The 14,360-nt window shown below is 41.2% G+C and overlaps 1 protein-coding gene across 1 annotated transcript in view; it reads right to left on the reverse strand.

The window, feature by feature from the left end:
- cacna1ab (calcium channel, voltage-dependent, P/Q type, alpha 1A subunit, b) overlaps positions 1-14,360 on the reverse strand; it is a 192,172-nt gene that overhangs the window by 119,077 nt on the left and 58,735 nt on the right. The window lies entirely within an intron of this gene.

Here is a 14,360-nt window from a genome sequence, read left to right on the forward strand (position 1 = left end):
CCAAAGTACAGCAAGTTGGAATATTTGAGTCGAGTCTCCTATTGAAGACAGATACATGGCACATGATTGTGCCCACTGGTGCAGAGCAACTCAGATTAATTTCAACATGTGTACGTTTAGAAATTAGACGGAAACTATTTGCAAACATGTCCCGATCTTTGTGACAGAGGTCAATGTGCGTTGACTGTGATTGATTGGAGACAGGTTGACTTCTACCACAAAAGTGGCCTCCCAGAAGTTGAGGGTGTTAAACACTCAACCACTGGGAGTAGAGCTAGTCATTGCTGCGGCAATTAGTTGCAAAATTCCAAAAACTTCAATGCAACCAATTTATATTTGTTGCAAGGAAATTGCTGTCCTCTTTTTGCTCTAATTTCACAAAACCACAAGCCAATCCAAAAATCTTAAATGGGGAAAGCTAGTGGTCCAAGGGATCTCTGTTGATCCATGATCCGAACCGATCCCACTTCTTGGCACGCACGTGATCCGAAGATTTGAAAAAGAAAAGAAAAGTATGTGTATGGTGTGCGTGGTCAGTCTGTCAAGCGATAGTCATGGCCAGCACTAGCAGACCAAGTGGAGGAGCAGAGGCATTTAAGCAGCCCTTTGCTGCCCAATCGGGCTAAAGCTATTACAAAAGCTACAGACATGTGTGAAACAAGGAGTTTAAACATATAATGAACGTGCTTGAGCCATGCTATGTTAACCGTGAGTTTTTTCATCCGTTGCACCACTAGCAAAAGCTAAATCAAAAATATTGAAATACCACAGAGAGTGTCATGATGGTGATGGGGGGAGCTGTGGTATGTTTGTGGCGATCATCCAGTCTGCCATTACAATAGTGACCTCAGCTCCCTGCCTGCCTTACTATGATTTATTTATTTGGTTCGCTCTAACCTGCAGATTTTCCACTGAAGTCCAGTTTTACCGGCAGGCCTCTCACTTTCCTCATGTGTCTGTCCCCCCACCTGACTTTTCCTTGTCTCTGTTCCCTGAAGATGGTACCAGCAGGTTGAAAGCATTCTCCTCCTTTTCCTCTTTTAAATCACACACACAGATACACACACGAAAAAAAAATCACTCTATTTCTTTCCTTATGCTCCACTCTAATTCAGCCATCTTGCCTTCTCTCCATCCTCTCCTCCTCTACCTCAACGTCCCCTCCCTCCCATGCTGCTCCACTCTTCTCCACCATGAATCGCTATATATAGACATGTGAAAGATAAAAGGGTGCGTCTCTCTCTCTCTCTCTTGCCTGACCCTAGCTCTTTTTGATTTGTGGAAAAAGCTTGTGTGTGTATCTATGTGTGTGTTTGTTTGTGTGTGTGTGTGTGCCGTTCTGGATTTTTTTTTTTTTTGCAGAATATACGCTGTGCCACTTTGCAGGCCGGTAATGAGAACTGCATAGATTCTCGCTCTCTGCAGCCTCTCGCACACGCTCACAGACGACGTCTGCTGCCCGTCACTCTCTTGTTTCTTTCTGGCCCAAGCGGAGCCATTGTACCCACCGCTTCCACACAGAATGTGAACCACACACACAAATAAAATGTCACACGCACACAAGCATGCATAAACACACAAATTATTCACACAGACCACATTCGCAAACAAACACACAGTTACACTTGCAGCGTCTCCCATGATGCAACTGAAGGAAAGAGTCTCCTCTCCAGGGAGCGAGAACTGTGACACACACACACACACAAACACACACGCATAGAGATCTTATAGCACACACAACTGCTGAACCAGCTCTGATTGTTGCTTTAGCTGGGCTTCTGGTTGAAAACACCCACTTTAAAATGACAAAATGTCACAACAGCGCACACTCAAATATGATCTTAACCCAGTGAAATCATCTTCAATCAGATTTCTCCCCTGTTTAGTTTACTCACACAAACAGAAACGGAAACTACATTAGATTATGCTAGATTAGATTAGAGTAGATTTGATTTTAATTATTGCCATGGGAATTAAATGAAAGCGGCCAATAATTTAATAAAAGAAAACAAATGTATCGACCGATGAAAATCAAGAAAAAAAGTAGATGACACTTTTCAAAGCTAATTTTAAAAGCTAAATCAGTTGATCTTTTCTTAAAAAAACAAAAACAAAACAAAACTATTTGCAATACGAGACTCGGAAGAAGCAGTCCGACTTTCTTTGACGATTGCAACGTTGGCAGGTGTGTTTGCTTGAGCGGCTTCTTTTGTAGGTCAACCATCATCTGGAGTCCTGTTCTATTTTAACAATCTAGTCATCTTCTGAATTATTAAATGTAGTGGCTCGTAAATTTACCGGCTGCAGAGGACAAAAACACTTTCATGTGACTTTTCTTTTTAGCTATTTGTTCTACTAAGCAAGAACATTTTTTAGGCCATTTAAGCATTTCCACCAAAATTATGATGCAGCTTTAACAATCCAACAATGTGCAATAAAAAGCTAAGAAGCACACAAAACCCACTGGTTGGCATTGGTTACAGCAGTTTTAACAATGCTCTAGTGAGGATTTAACCGGAACAAGAACACTGAAATGAGTGACTGGAGGGTTTCGTTGTTCTAGTGTATTGGTTCAATTTATAGGCGTAAGAAGCTACAAATCAACAACCAAGCATTCCGTCGTTTTTCTAGTTTTAATTTTCTTCTGAAATTTTAGCTACAATCTAACTTCCTTTCATCAGTGTTAAATAGTAGTTTAGACTCAGCATCAACATATAATGACCAACAACCTAGAGTCCATCATTTACGTTTAATTTAAAAAAATAACTCCCTACCCCTTTTCTTTTTTTTTCCTAGCCAAAAGGATCACATCTCTCCACCATCATCCTCTCTTAATCCTCCCTCCCAGTCTCACACCATCCTGTCTGATTTAAGGTCTCTATCTTTTCCCTTTTAATCTTGATTACTAGTGCCAGAAGACGCGTTTATACCTACATTGCCTCCTTTCTTTCCATCTTTTGCTTCCTTTCCTTAGAGTTAAGGAGAAAAGGAAGTGAAAAATATGAGGGTGAAATGTGCAAAGAGACTGAAAGACCTAGACTAGAGATAAAAATGTGATACAGGAAAAAGAAGAGGGATTAGAAAATAGGAGACTTGGAAGGAGTGATGGGACGAAGGATGGAGAGAGGAGGAAAGAGGAGATGGAGTTAAAGATAGATTGAAAGGAGGAAGAAAACAGAGAAGGAGGAAGAATTGCAGTATTTTTATCATTCTGAGTGAGTGGGCTCCATTAAAGTAGGTTACTGTCAGCAGACAGACACACACACACACTGCTACATGTAGCCTCTCCATTTTACTTCTGCTGAAGCAGCTGCAGTATGTGTGCATAAACGTGTGTGTATGTGTGAGAGCGAGAGCCCTGAGCATGCTCACTGAGCCACCAGCTAAACTGTTGGTTCCAGCAAGAAAATACCAATGGACTGTCTAAATGGCAGCAGCAGATATTTCAGCAGCAAGAAAAACCCCAAAGGACCAGAACATATCCACCTTAAAGGCATTCACGTGATGAAGTCACACTGAAATTAGCATCAGCACTGCGTTAGCTATGAATACAGCCATTGCCATCTCTGGCTGTGGTTACCATGGCCACTGCTGGTGTTCCTGTCTATTGCTAGGCTATTGGAGAAGGTTCATTGTCCCTTTCCATTAGCTCTGCAGTCAGACAAATGCACATTCTCACTTTAGTGTTTCCAATAGAGTACATTTGTGGCATTAGTTAAGCAGAGAGTGCTTGTGCATGTGCATGAGCATGAGCATTTGTGCACTAAAGGAAGAGCAGTCATGCTGTTTTACATACACAAATAAATAATATCATTTAATACTTTGTAATGGAGCAATAATCAGCTATCCTGTTCAGTAAATTCCTGAGCTCATGTATGTAACTTGAGTCCCTGTTCTGCTCTGCTCCCTTGGTGAGCTCAGCCTCACAGCAACCTGCTGGAGGTTGAGGTTCTGCTTGCACTGGCCTTACAGCTAGCAGAAGCTCCCAAACCAGAACAAGGATTACACTCGCCAGATGCAGACCAAGACAGTGGAGACGGAGTTCATCCAACTGGACAAGAGATTCACTATAGCTCAGTGATATCAGCAATCTAATCTAATCTAAGGGAAACCTTAGATGGAGGGACAGGAACCATTCGCATGTCAGCAACTGAACTTTCAAAACAGAAGTGAGGGGATTATCCACTGCTAAATCAATTGCATTGTTGTTTTCAATGGATGTCAACATTGAAAAAATATCCCTCAAATATGCACCATGAAAAATGTCTGGTCCTTTATGTGTTAACTGTTTTATTTATAGACTATAGTACATTTACACAACAAACGCTGACCCAAAGTGATTCTGAGACAAAACCCAAAGTTTCAAAATACACAAAAAACTAAAAGGCATGATTTAGTGGTCATTAAAATGTGGTCACAATTTTCAGATTGATGATGATTCACCTCATAGGTCATGACACACTGCTCTCCCCAGCATACGTTGCCTTTAAAAGAAAAGCAGGTGCCAGTTAAGTACTGACACTGCAATACTGGTCCTGTATTTACTTGGTATCAGATTGATACCAAAAGTTGCGATATCTCAGAGCACTAAATATCTATGTGTAGGAAACAATACATTCTCAACTGGTATACTTGGCCAGGAGGCCTCTGCATCACACAATAAAGCACTTGGTACCAATTTTACATACAAAGTGAACACTGCAGAAATACTGATCTTTTGATCACATGACCACTCCATATTCCTGACATAACAATCCTGGCAATGCTGCTTCATAAACCTTTCAAGTGATGAATGTGCACACTAACAAAGCTCCATTGCCAGCCAGTTGAAGCGCAGTCAGTACCAACAATAGAGTGCATGCTCAAACATGAAATATATGTGGTTGTTTAAAAGGGAAGGCACTGCATACATTGTTACAGGATTACATTTTTCACGGGGAGTGGTGTCCAGACCCATGCCAAAGATGCAAAAGATCTTTATTTGCTGGTTCTCTGTAAGGTTAGCAAGAATTTGAGCATAATATAACGGCACATTATGGATAAGTTTGTTCAGCCTTTGTTGCTTTAAGGGCTATGAGTGTGTTTCAGGCATTGAAAAGAATGTAACAGGAAGACCTACAATGGTACAGAAAGTGAAAGAACACATGATGCTAGTATAGCTTATGATAGATTATTAATATATAGGCTATACCAGCTTGTCATAAAATGAATCTCCAAGTGTTTATAAGAGCAAGTGGAGAAAATCTATTGTGCATCCACCTCCTTCGTGAGATTGTAAAACAGTTAGCTAACTGCCTCCTTTCATGAACCATGTAAAATATAGATTAAAATTGAGCTTTTTTCCTCCATCAAAACTACAGGTAGACTGGGCAGGGTCAAAGCCAGTGACACACACACACACACACACACACACACACACACACACACACACACACACACACACACACAGGCACATAAAGTACTCATGCGCACACACATACAGATCTGATGTGTAAAGAGCATCCTGCAAGCTCAGCAGTCATAAACCTGTCAAGAGAAGCGATGAGCGACTAGTCTGTCTTCTCTTTCTCACACACACTTACAGCCTCACACAGATACACAACATTCACCTTCGCCACAAATCATTCAACAGCCCTTCCTTCACTGTCACTTGCTCCGCACCTGTGGACACTCACATAAATATGCACTCATACCTGCTGTAAGATTTTATATAAATACTACAGAAGATGATGTTCTCTACGAGGGCAGAAATACATGGAAAAACCACCACGGTGTCATTTGTAGCCTAGCTGGCGGTCTCTAAAAAAATGATCATGTCTGCTGTCATCAGTTTAAAAAAATCCGACTACTCTCTGGTCTTCACGGCTAATTTAACAGCCCATAATTTGTGCCGAACTGGCAATTAAAAGATGTATAATTGAAAAGATACGAAGGCTTAAAATGTGATCCACATATGACATGCTTGCTTGATGAACATGCCACTTATCTTTTCATACACCATGGTGTGGTGGATGCCACTTTCTCTTACAACATCAGCCCCAGCAAGGCTTACTTTCAAGATACAGTCAATCTGACAAAAGAAAGGAATCCATTCTATCCAATGCCAGATTTGAAATTTCTGCTGTTGGATGGCCACATAAGGACATTTTTGTGCTTGCCGCATTACTTGTGTTGTGGGTGTCTCACGACCTTTTTCACATTACATCATTGTGTGCCGAGACACAACCTTTGTGGTGCTCCGTCCGGTCGTGCACCTCTTAATTTAACTTGGCGTGTTGTGCCGTGGCTGTCGCAGCTGGGTAGAGGACGCAAGTGTACGATCGTGTCGGTTTTTACCGAAGTTTTAATAATCCTGCACAGAAGCTCAGAGATATACCAACACACAGACGGAGATGTTACAACTGTTTGAAAACTTCAGTTTGTGGAAAGAACTTTCTTCTCTTCTCTTTATCAGCGCGCATATTAGTGGCAACATCTATCATTTAGAAGAAAACTGCAGCGGCTTCTTGCACCTTAACGACAGCTATAAATGGCTGGATCTGTGTTATGACGGTGTGGCGGGTATAATGTGGCGGGTATAATGAGCTATCCCCACCTCTACAGGGAGGTGGGGATAGCTCAGTAGGTAGCGTGGTGGCCCCATGATCGGAAGGTCAGGGGTTCGACTCCACTGAACGGTTACCCTGAGGTACCCCTGAGCAAGGTACCGTCCCTACACACTGCTCCCCGGGCGCTGCATTGGTGGCTGCCCACTGCTTCACTGGGTGAATGGGTTAAATGCAGAGGAACTATTTCCCTATGGGGACTAACACGCACACTTTACTTTACACTACAGAACGATGCTGCCAAACTCTAATTGCAGTGGAAGGAAATGACAATCTTCTTTTCACTGTGGTGATTGCTCTGAATTCCTTTTTGTTTCTTTTTTACATTTTTTGAATTTTATTAAAACTTTATTTATCCAAGTAGTCATGAGTAGGGAAAATAACGAAGTGTACATCCCTGAAAATTCTTCCATTACACACTTACTTTTGATGCACATTCAAGAAAGCTCCATGTGTAAACTGCTTACTGGAGGTTCCATGTATATATTATACTCTGATTGATGCATTTAGCTCGGCTGTCTGCTGATACAGAGGCTGCATGCTACTGCTCGGCTCCAGTAGTACAACTACTACTGTTACTAGTTTAATTTCACACCTTCTCAGTTGCTCTTGTACACTGCATCCTCGAACCACACACTATCCCACTTCTCCACACACCACTCCACTTTCTGCCCTTCCTTATTACTCATGGTTCGTTGAATAAAAGCAACTTGCATCACATCATCAGCTTATGTCCGGTACATTTTACCACCAGCACCATTTCACTGGTGTATGGATAATGAGTGCACACATGCATATGTCTTTGCGTCTGTCTTTGTGTGCCGAAGGTGATTGGCTGATAAATCATGAATGTCCAGGAAATGAGGAGAAGCAAACACATGACATCAGCAGCTTCTACATTAGTCACCAAATTGCATCCGCAGAATAGAGCACTATCTCATTATTTAGCACAGTTAAACACACATACAGGTGTACACTCAACCAGACACACAAGCGAGTACATATGAAGAAATGTACAGCTGGGAACAAACATAGAACAGGATACACAGAACTGTGTGTGCGGTTGGGGGGATGTACTGGAAGACAAGGCTGGTTGAGCTCGTGCTGCTGTGGTGACTCATCAACCCAGTGAATCACATAGAGATTTGATTTAGAAACAGACTGCATCCACCTGACTGCCGCTTCCACTGGCAAACACACACACATGCATGGAGACACACTAATGCACACGCACACACATATGCATACACACACCTACACAGACACATTTATGCACACTCACAGTCAGACGTGTAGCAAATCCTCCCACAGACACTTATCCACATACACTGATGGACACAGATATTTGATGCTTACTAGACTGGAATCACATTTGTTCTTGAACTAACATCACGCAATCATCACACAAACGTGATGAATTCTTATTCTAGTCAGATTACTTAAACAATTTCTAACAGTGCTTTTAAGGTCAGCTGACCACCACCAGTCAACAATCCAAAGAGGCGTTCGTGTAACTGAGATGAGATGTGGTGTGAGCAGTATCAGCCATGAAATATTTCTATTTAAACCTGTGAACAAGGTAAATATTACTTCCAGCTAGTTAGCCCCTGCCATCTCACAAAACATCAAATCCACAGCATAGTAATGAGTTAATGTGACACATTTATACTTTTTTATCTAAAGGAAGTACGGGATGTCATTTTTAATTTATTATATTTATTGCGCAACTGAATGTCTTCAAGGCCCTTGCCTAGCAACATGTAAGGCCCAAGTCTCACAATCCTAGAGATCGGTCTGCATCCGGTTCCCTGGCAACCACTTGTCGCTAGGGGAAAATGTATATTCCCAGACTGATTGGTAAGCAGTTGCAGGTGATTGCTTGCTGTCTCTAGTTTAAATAGTTTATTAACAGTTACACAGTGCTGGGAACAAAAAGTTTTGTCTTTCAAGCTTTTCCACTCCTGTGAACATTTCCTCACATACTTATACCTCAAATACACTCAGCAATCTACCTCCAGGAATTTGCTGACATTTGTGAATCCTTATATTGACGCTATTATTATCATTCCTTTTACTGAGATGATGATGATTATTCTGTCGCTGGAATCGCTGGCACTCAACAGGTCAATCACAATAGCTGCGTCAAGTTGTCGTATAGTCATATTTCCTCGGAGGTGCATGTCAGGTTACGGCGTCGGGTTTCGGGGGGTGTTTGTGGGTTTGATGTAGCTATGGTGTAAATTTCCAGCTAAAGCATAAATCAAGTGCTGGTATAAATGCTACAGAGATATAGTGAAGTCACAGTCAGTGTGCAAAGCAAATCAATGTGAATGTTACACTGGAACCCTATCACAGCAATATTTAAGAAGCCAGTGTGTTTATACATTCAATGGTTACATTACTTGGTACACAAAGAGTTCAGTCACAGGTTTTTACCTTTTCAAACACAGTACTGCTCTGTATGGATGTGCAGTGTCAGAAGATAAGTTAATTATTTGTTTATTTGGTGTATTGCAGTAGTGTTTAACTGAGCAACAGCACATTTATAGATGTGTCTGAGAGCAAAAAAACATTCCAAACAATATAATTAACCCTGACAATTAACGCTTAGAAAGGATACAATGTGTAAACAGAAAGGCATGCGACAGGAGTGTTTCTGAGAGTTTGTTTCAAAAATCGTTTAACACATCTTTAGTCTTTTACTAACAAAGGTTTATCTGTATATGGCTTAATTGTCTGTATATAATATTAATGCATAAAACTGTTAGCAAGTGGCGTGCATTTGATTCAGTAGACATTCTATTAAATCACATTGGTTAGTGAACTAAAAAGAAAAAGGAAAAAAAAACAAGTAGGGCTCAATAAAGAAAGCACAAATCTAGGCTATTAAAAGAAGGTCTGGAAACACTGATACACAGGACTAACAAAATACAGCACAAGCTTGGTATATTAATCCAGCTATTAAAAACACATTTGCAGACTAATACTATTTATTATTCAGGAAGTTGCATATTTTCATGTTTCCACTCAATTTTGTCAAAATATTTAATGAAAAATATAGTAACAGATAATAGATGAGTAAAGGCAGTAACACTGAACATTTTGCCTGGGATTGTCTGTTTATCTAGTGTTCATTGTGTTCTACCATGTTTCACATTGTGTTTCTGCTGTAAACTCCAGCAGCAAACACAATCCCTCTTAGAGTATGACTGTATTAAAACTGAGCTGAATTGTGCCCACAGATAAAGTTGGGGAGCCTTTAAAACCTTTAATAAGGAGACGAGAGACGGTTATTCTGCCTCCTTGTCCTCCTTTTACACTAAATCCTTATTACACTGTGGATAAGTCTGCAGCAGAAAAGAAGCCTAACTTTAGCTCGCTCGTTGTCCCCGATGATTTTGACTTCAGCTTCAAGGGATTTCAGGGCATACTGATCTACACACAAAACCTTTCAATTACCAGGTGAGCTCAGAGTAAAAAAAATCAAAAAAATATACCTGTCTGCCTCTCTGGAAGCATTTTAGAGGAGAAGACAAGTGCAGGGATGTGTGGTTCAAATAATTAGCCCAATACCAGAGTCCCCTGTCGCCAAATAGTTAATTAAAAGCTTGCCCAGTGTGGGTATAGGAGTGTGTGTATGTGTGTATCCAGAGGATTAAAGGCTGTAATTATAATTATGTCCTCTCCTCTCTGTCTCTTTTCCACCTTTTCCTAACACATAATCTCTTCACTGTAATAGAATGAAAAAAGTAGTTTTTCCCCCACCAATCTGCAGAAACATTTTAGTTTATATAACTTAAAGAATGACATATAATAATAATAATAATAATAATAATAATAATAATAATAATAATAATAATAATGCCATACAAGGACACTCTGGGATGTTTCTGGAGAGACACTGGTCTCTATAAAAATCTGCATCTGATTGCTTATAATTTTCACAAATGTCACTTGGTAAAAGAGAAGAGGGTTTAAGCGTCATAACCAAAAATAGGATAGCTCTGGTCTGGAAAAATCAATTTAGGGCCAGGGTGCATGATGAAATGTTACATCCCAGTTATGTGTAACCTGATTCAAGTGTTGCAAAATGTTATGTACTTTCTCCCGAAACAGCTTCAGTAAATTTATTAGAAATGCATCACTGCTCTTTTAATTCAAAGGCAAATGAATATAAATACCTTCAGTCACTTTCACTATGAGTCTTCTTCCCTCTCCGTCCCTTCCACCGTACCAGCGCTCCACAGCTTTGTGACTGGAGAGTACCGTGGAAGACTTAATGACATCGATGTCTCATCCTCCCCGTTTCAAACAGATGACCTTTGACCTGCGGATCTGAGGCTGGTATTGACGTTGTGATCTCAGCTAATGTAGCAGGCCTGCTGATAGACTGAGATAAGTGACTTTGTGTGCAGACACTGATGAGACAATCCAGCCCACCAGTTCAATTAAAGTAACTACAATCCTTTACAAAGAACATTGTGACAGAGTTTCAGTCACACAGTATGAAGAATTGAACTCAGTTCTCTAAAAACAAAAATTAAGTTTGTCATATTATTTTAGCCCACAATAATCAGATGTTAAATACATTTAGATTTAATTTTTCTGTTATTTCATTTTTTTTAAAAATAATCTTCAAGTCCTGTAATGGTAACAGTTTGAGCAGAAAATCCACAGAAAAGAGAAGAGGCAGAGTGAGTTGTTACATTGAAGTGCTGTAGCTAATAAAGACAAGGTCAGTTTGTTTGACCTCTTTTGCCCCAGAGCGACCTCAGAGGTTATTAGCCTCTGTCAGTGGGATGCGGCTATCATGCTGCTGCTTCTTCAGTTCCTTTCCTTCCAAGTTCCCTCCATCCTGGGCCACACAAACAATAAAAACAAGCTAACCTAACTCAGAAAGACTACAATTTACAGGTTCATTCTTTAAAACCCATAAAAAATATATTTGAATTTCAGGTTTTACAGTTGAGGTTCGTTGTGGAAAGAAAACACAAACTAATCACAAATCACTCACTATATTGGCAAACTGTTATACCCTTCCAAAACACTCAGAGGCCATTAAATCCTCCCTCACTACTTAAAGAAAGCATCATGTCACTTATTCATTTGTCCCCTTCTGACACAGTGTGACTCTCCTCTCTGTTATCCACTCATCCTCCTCAGCATCTTTGCCTCGGGGCCTGCTGATTGACAGCCATGCTGAACCCAGGGACCACCCTCTCAGAATGACAGGGCCAATCCCCCTGGCTTGGCCAAATGACACACTAATGTGGCAGATTGGTTGTCAGTCTGATGGGCAGGCCTGCTGATGTTGCAGTGTGCCAGCCTGCTTCACTGCCTGGCACTATGTTTGGATTTCACAAATGCTAACACCTACTGTAAAGACATAACCTTTACGTTTGTTTTCTCCACATTTTCCAAAGTTTAAAGATCAATGTGAAAAAGTTAATGGAGAGATTTTTCCTCACTTTTATTGTTTTTGCAGTAAAACAACAGGAGTTACTGTTTTCTTCAAAACTTTTATGGAGCCTTTTTGAGAGACCGATAAGAGATCACATCACTTCTTCACTTCCTGCCACCATTGACCCACTTTAGTGCATATCGGACTAATCGTTCCACAGACGATGCCACAGCTCACCTGCTCCACAAGTCCCTGAGTCACCTGGACACTGGCACAGGGAATTATGTTAGGGTGCTGTTTGTGGACTACAGTTCAGGATTCCACACAATAATTCCCTTCAAGCTTTTCACCAAGTTGAAGGATCTAGGACTCAGCTCATCACTGTGTCAGTGGATCTTCAACTTCCTCACAGAAAGACTTCAATCAGTGCCGGAGGAATTATGAGCCCTGATCATCAGTGGCATGCCAGTGGAGAGAGTGGACATTTTCCGGTACTTGGGTGTCCCCATCACTCAGAACCTGTCATGGTCCTGTCACATTAACACCCTGGTTAAGAAAGGCCGCCAGCGTCTCTTCTTCCTCAGAAGACTTAGAGACCTAAGAACTTCTACTCCTGCACCATCGAGAGCGTCCTGGAGGGAAACGCCTGCACCTGGTTTGGGAACAGCACCAAGCAGGACAGACGAGATCTGCAAAGAGTGGTGCGCTCAGCCGAATACATCATTTAATCAGAGCTCCCTGACCTGCTGCCCATCTACACCAAGCAATGCAAGACCAAAGCCAGGAAGATTATGATGGACCTCTCCCATCGCAACAATGGACTCTTCTCACTGTTGAGGTCTGGGAAGCGCTTCTGCTCCCTTAAGGCCAAAACAGAGAGAATGAGGAGGAGCTTCTTCCCCCAGGCTATTCGGGCCCTGAACCAGGTGTAGAACTGGGCTCTCTCACACACATCACACACATTCTGTTTATTTTCACACTATTTGCACACTTCTTATAATTTCTTTCATAATTCGTTATTCGTTCTTTTTACTGTAAATTTATGAGTTAAAATCTGTAAATTCTGTAGTAATCTGTAAATCTTACTGTCAATTCTTACTGTGATTTAATGGTCAGGCATTGCACAGCAATAAGCATTTCACCACATGTCGTACTGTGCATGGTTGTGACAAATAAAAAAAATGTAATGTGAATTTGATTTAAACCCTTAAACCAAGATTCTTCCTATTTTAGTGATCTAATCTAAGGGTCACTTGGTGATGAAAGAACAAAACAAAAAAACAATTTCAGTGAAAGATTCTGATGACCATTAAAGGAATATTTCAAATTGCATTCATGTGATGAAAGAACTGTCTGTTTTCTGCTTCTGGAGGCAGCACTTTAGCATAGATGCCCTTGCCTCCCTCTTCCTAGCTCTTCCAAAGAGCTCCAAAGCAGGCTCCAGTGCAGACCCGTGTGTCCTGGGTCTGCACTGGAGTCTCCTTCTAGTTGGATTCGTTTCAATGACCTTACCTACTTGTCCTAGGCCTGAACCATGTCAAATGGCTCCTTACAAAGGAGCAGTGACTCTACTATGAGCTAATCCCAAGTGACCGCACTTCCCACCCTATCTCTAAGGGAGAGCTCAGACTCCCTTCAGAGAAAGCTCATTTACGCCACTTGAAAATGTGATCTTATTCTCAGCTCTCAGCACTCTCAATGCTCAGTTTTCTCTTCACCACAGCAGACCAGCACAATGTCTCCATCAGTGCAGATGCTCAAAAAATGTATCAGCTGAAATCCCTTACTTTTCCTCCATCCTTCAGTTGAATCAGAAACTCATTCTGCTTGAAAACCATGGCCTCAGCTTTGGACGTACTAATTCCGACGACTGCACACTTATGCAAAGCACAAAGCAACCTGAGTTGGAAAGCCAAGTTCAATTTCACTAACCACACCCAGACCTCATTACTGCAAGACGTGTTGAATCGAGAAATCTAAAAAACCTCAAGAACAGCTGAAAAACAAAGTTACTGACATCCATCAGTGTGGAGATGCTACAAAGACATTTCTAAGGCTTTGGAACTCCAGTGAACCACTTTGAGACACATTATTGATTTGGAACAGTGGTGAATATTCCCAGGAGCGAACTGGTCAGTGTTCATACCGCAACAGTAAGAAAGACACTGGACAAAAATGGCATCCATGGTAGAATTCCAAGGCGAAAAACCGCTGCTGGCCAAAAACAAACAATGACTTGCTTCTCATTTGCCACAAATAGGATGGATGGATGGATGGATGGATGGATGGATGGATGGATGGATGGATGGATGGATGGATGGATGGATGGATGGATGGATGGATAGATAGATAGA

This window comes from Pundamilia nyererei, unplaced genomic scaffold (assembly GCF_000239375.1).
Source record: "Pundamilia nyererei isolate P.nyererei 1_Seehausen unplaced genomic scaffold, PunNye1.0 scaffold00328, whole genome shotgun sequence".
NCBI lineage: Eukaryota > Metazoa > Chordata > Actinopteri > Cichliformes > Cichlidae > Pundamilia > Pundamilia nyererei.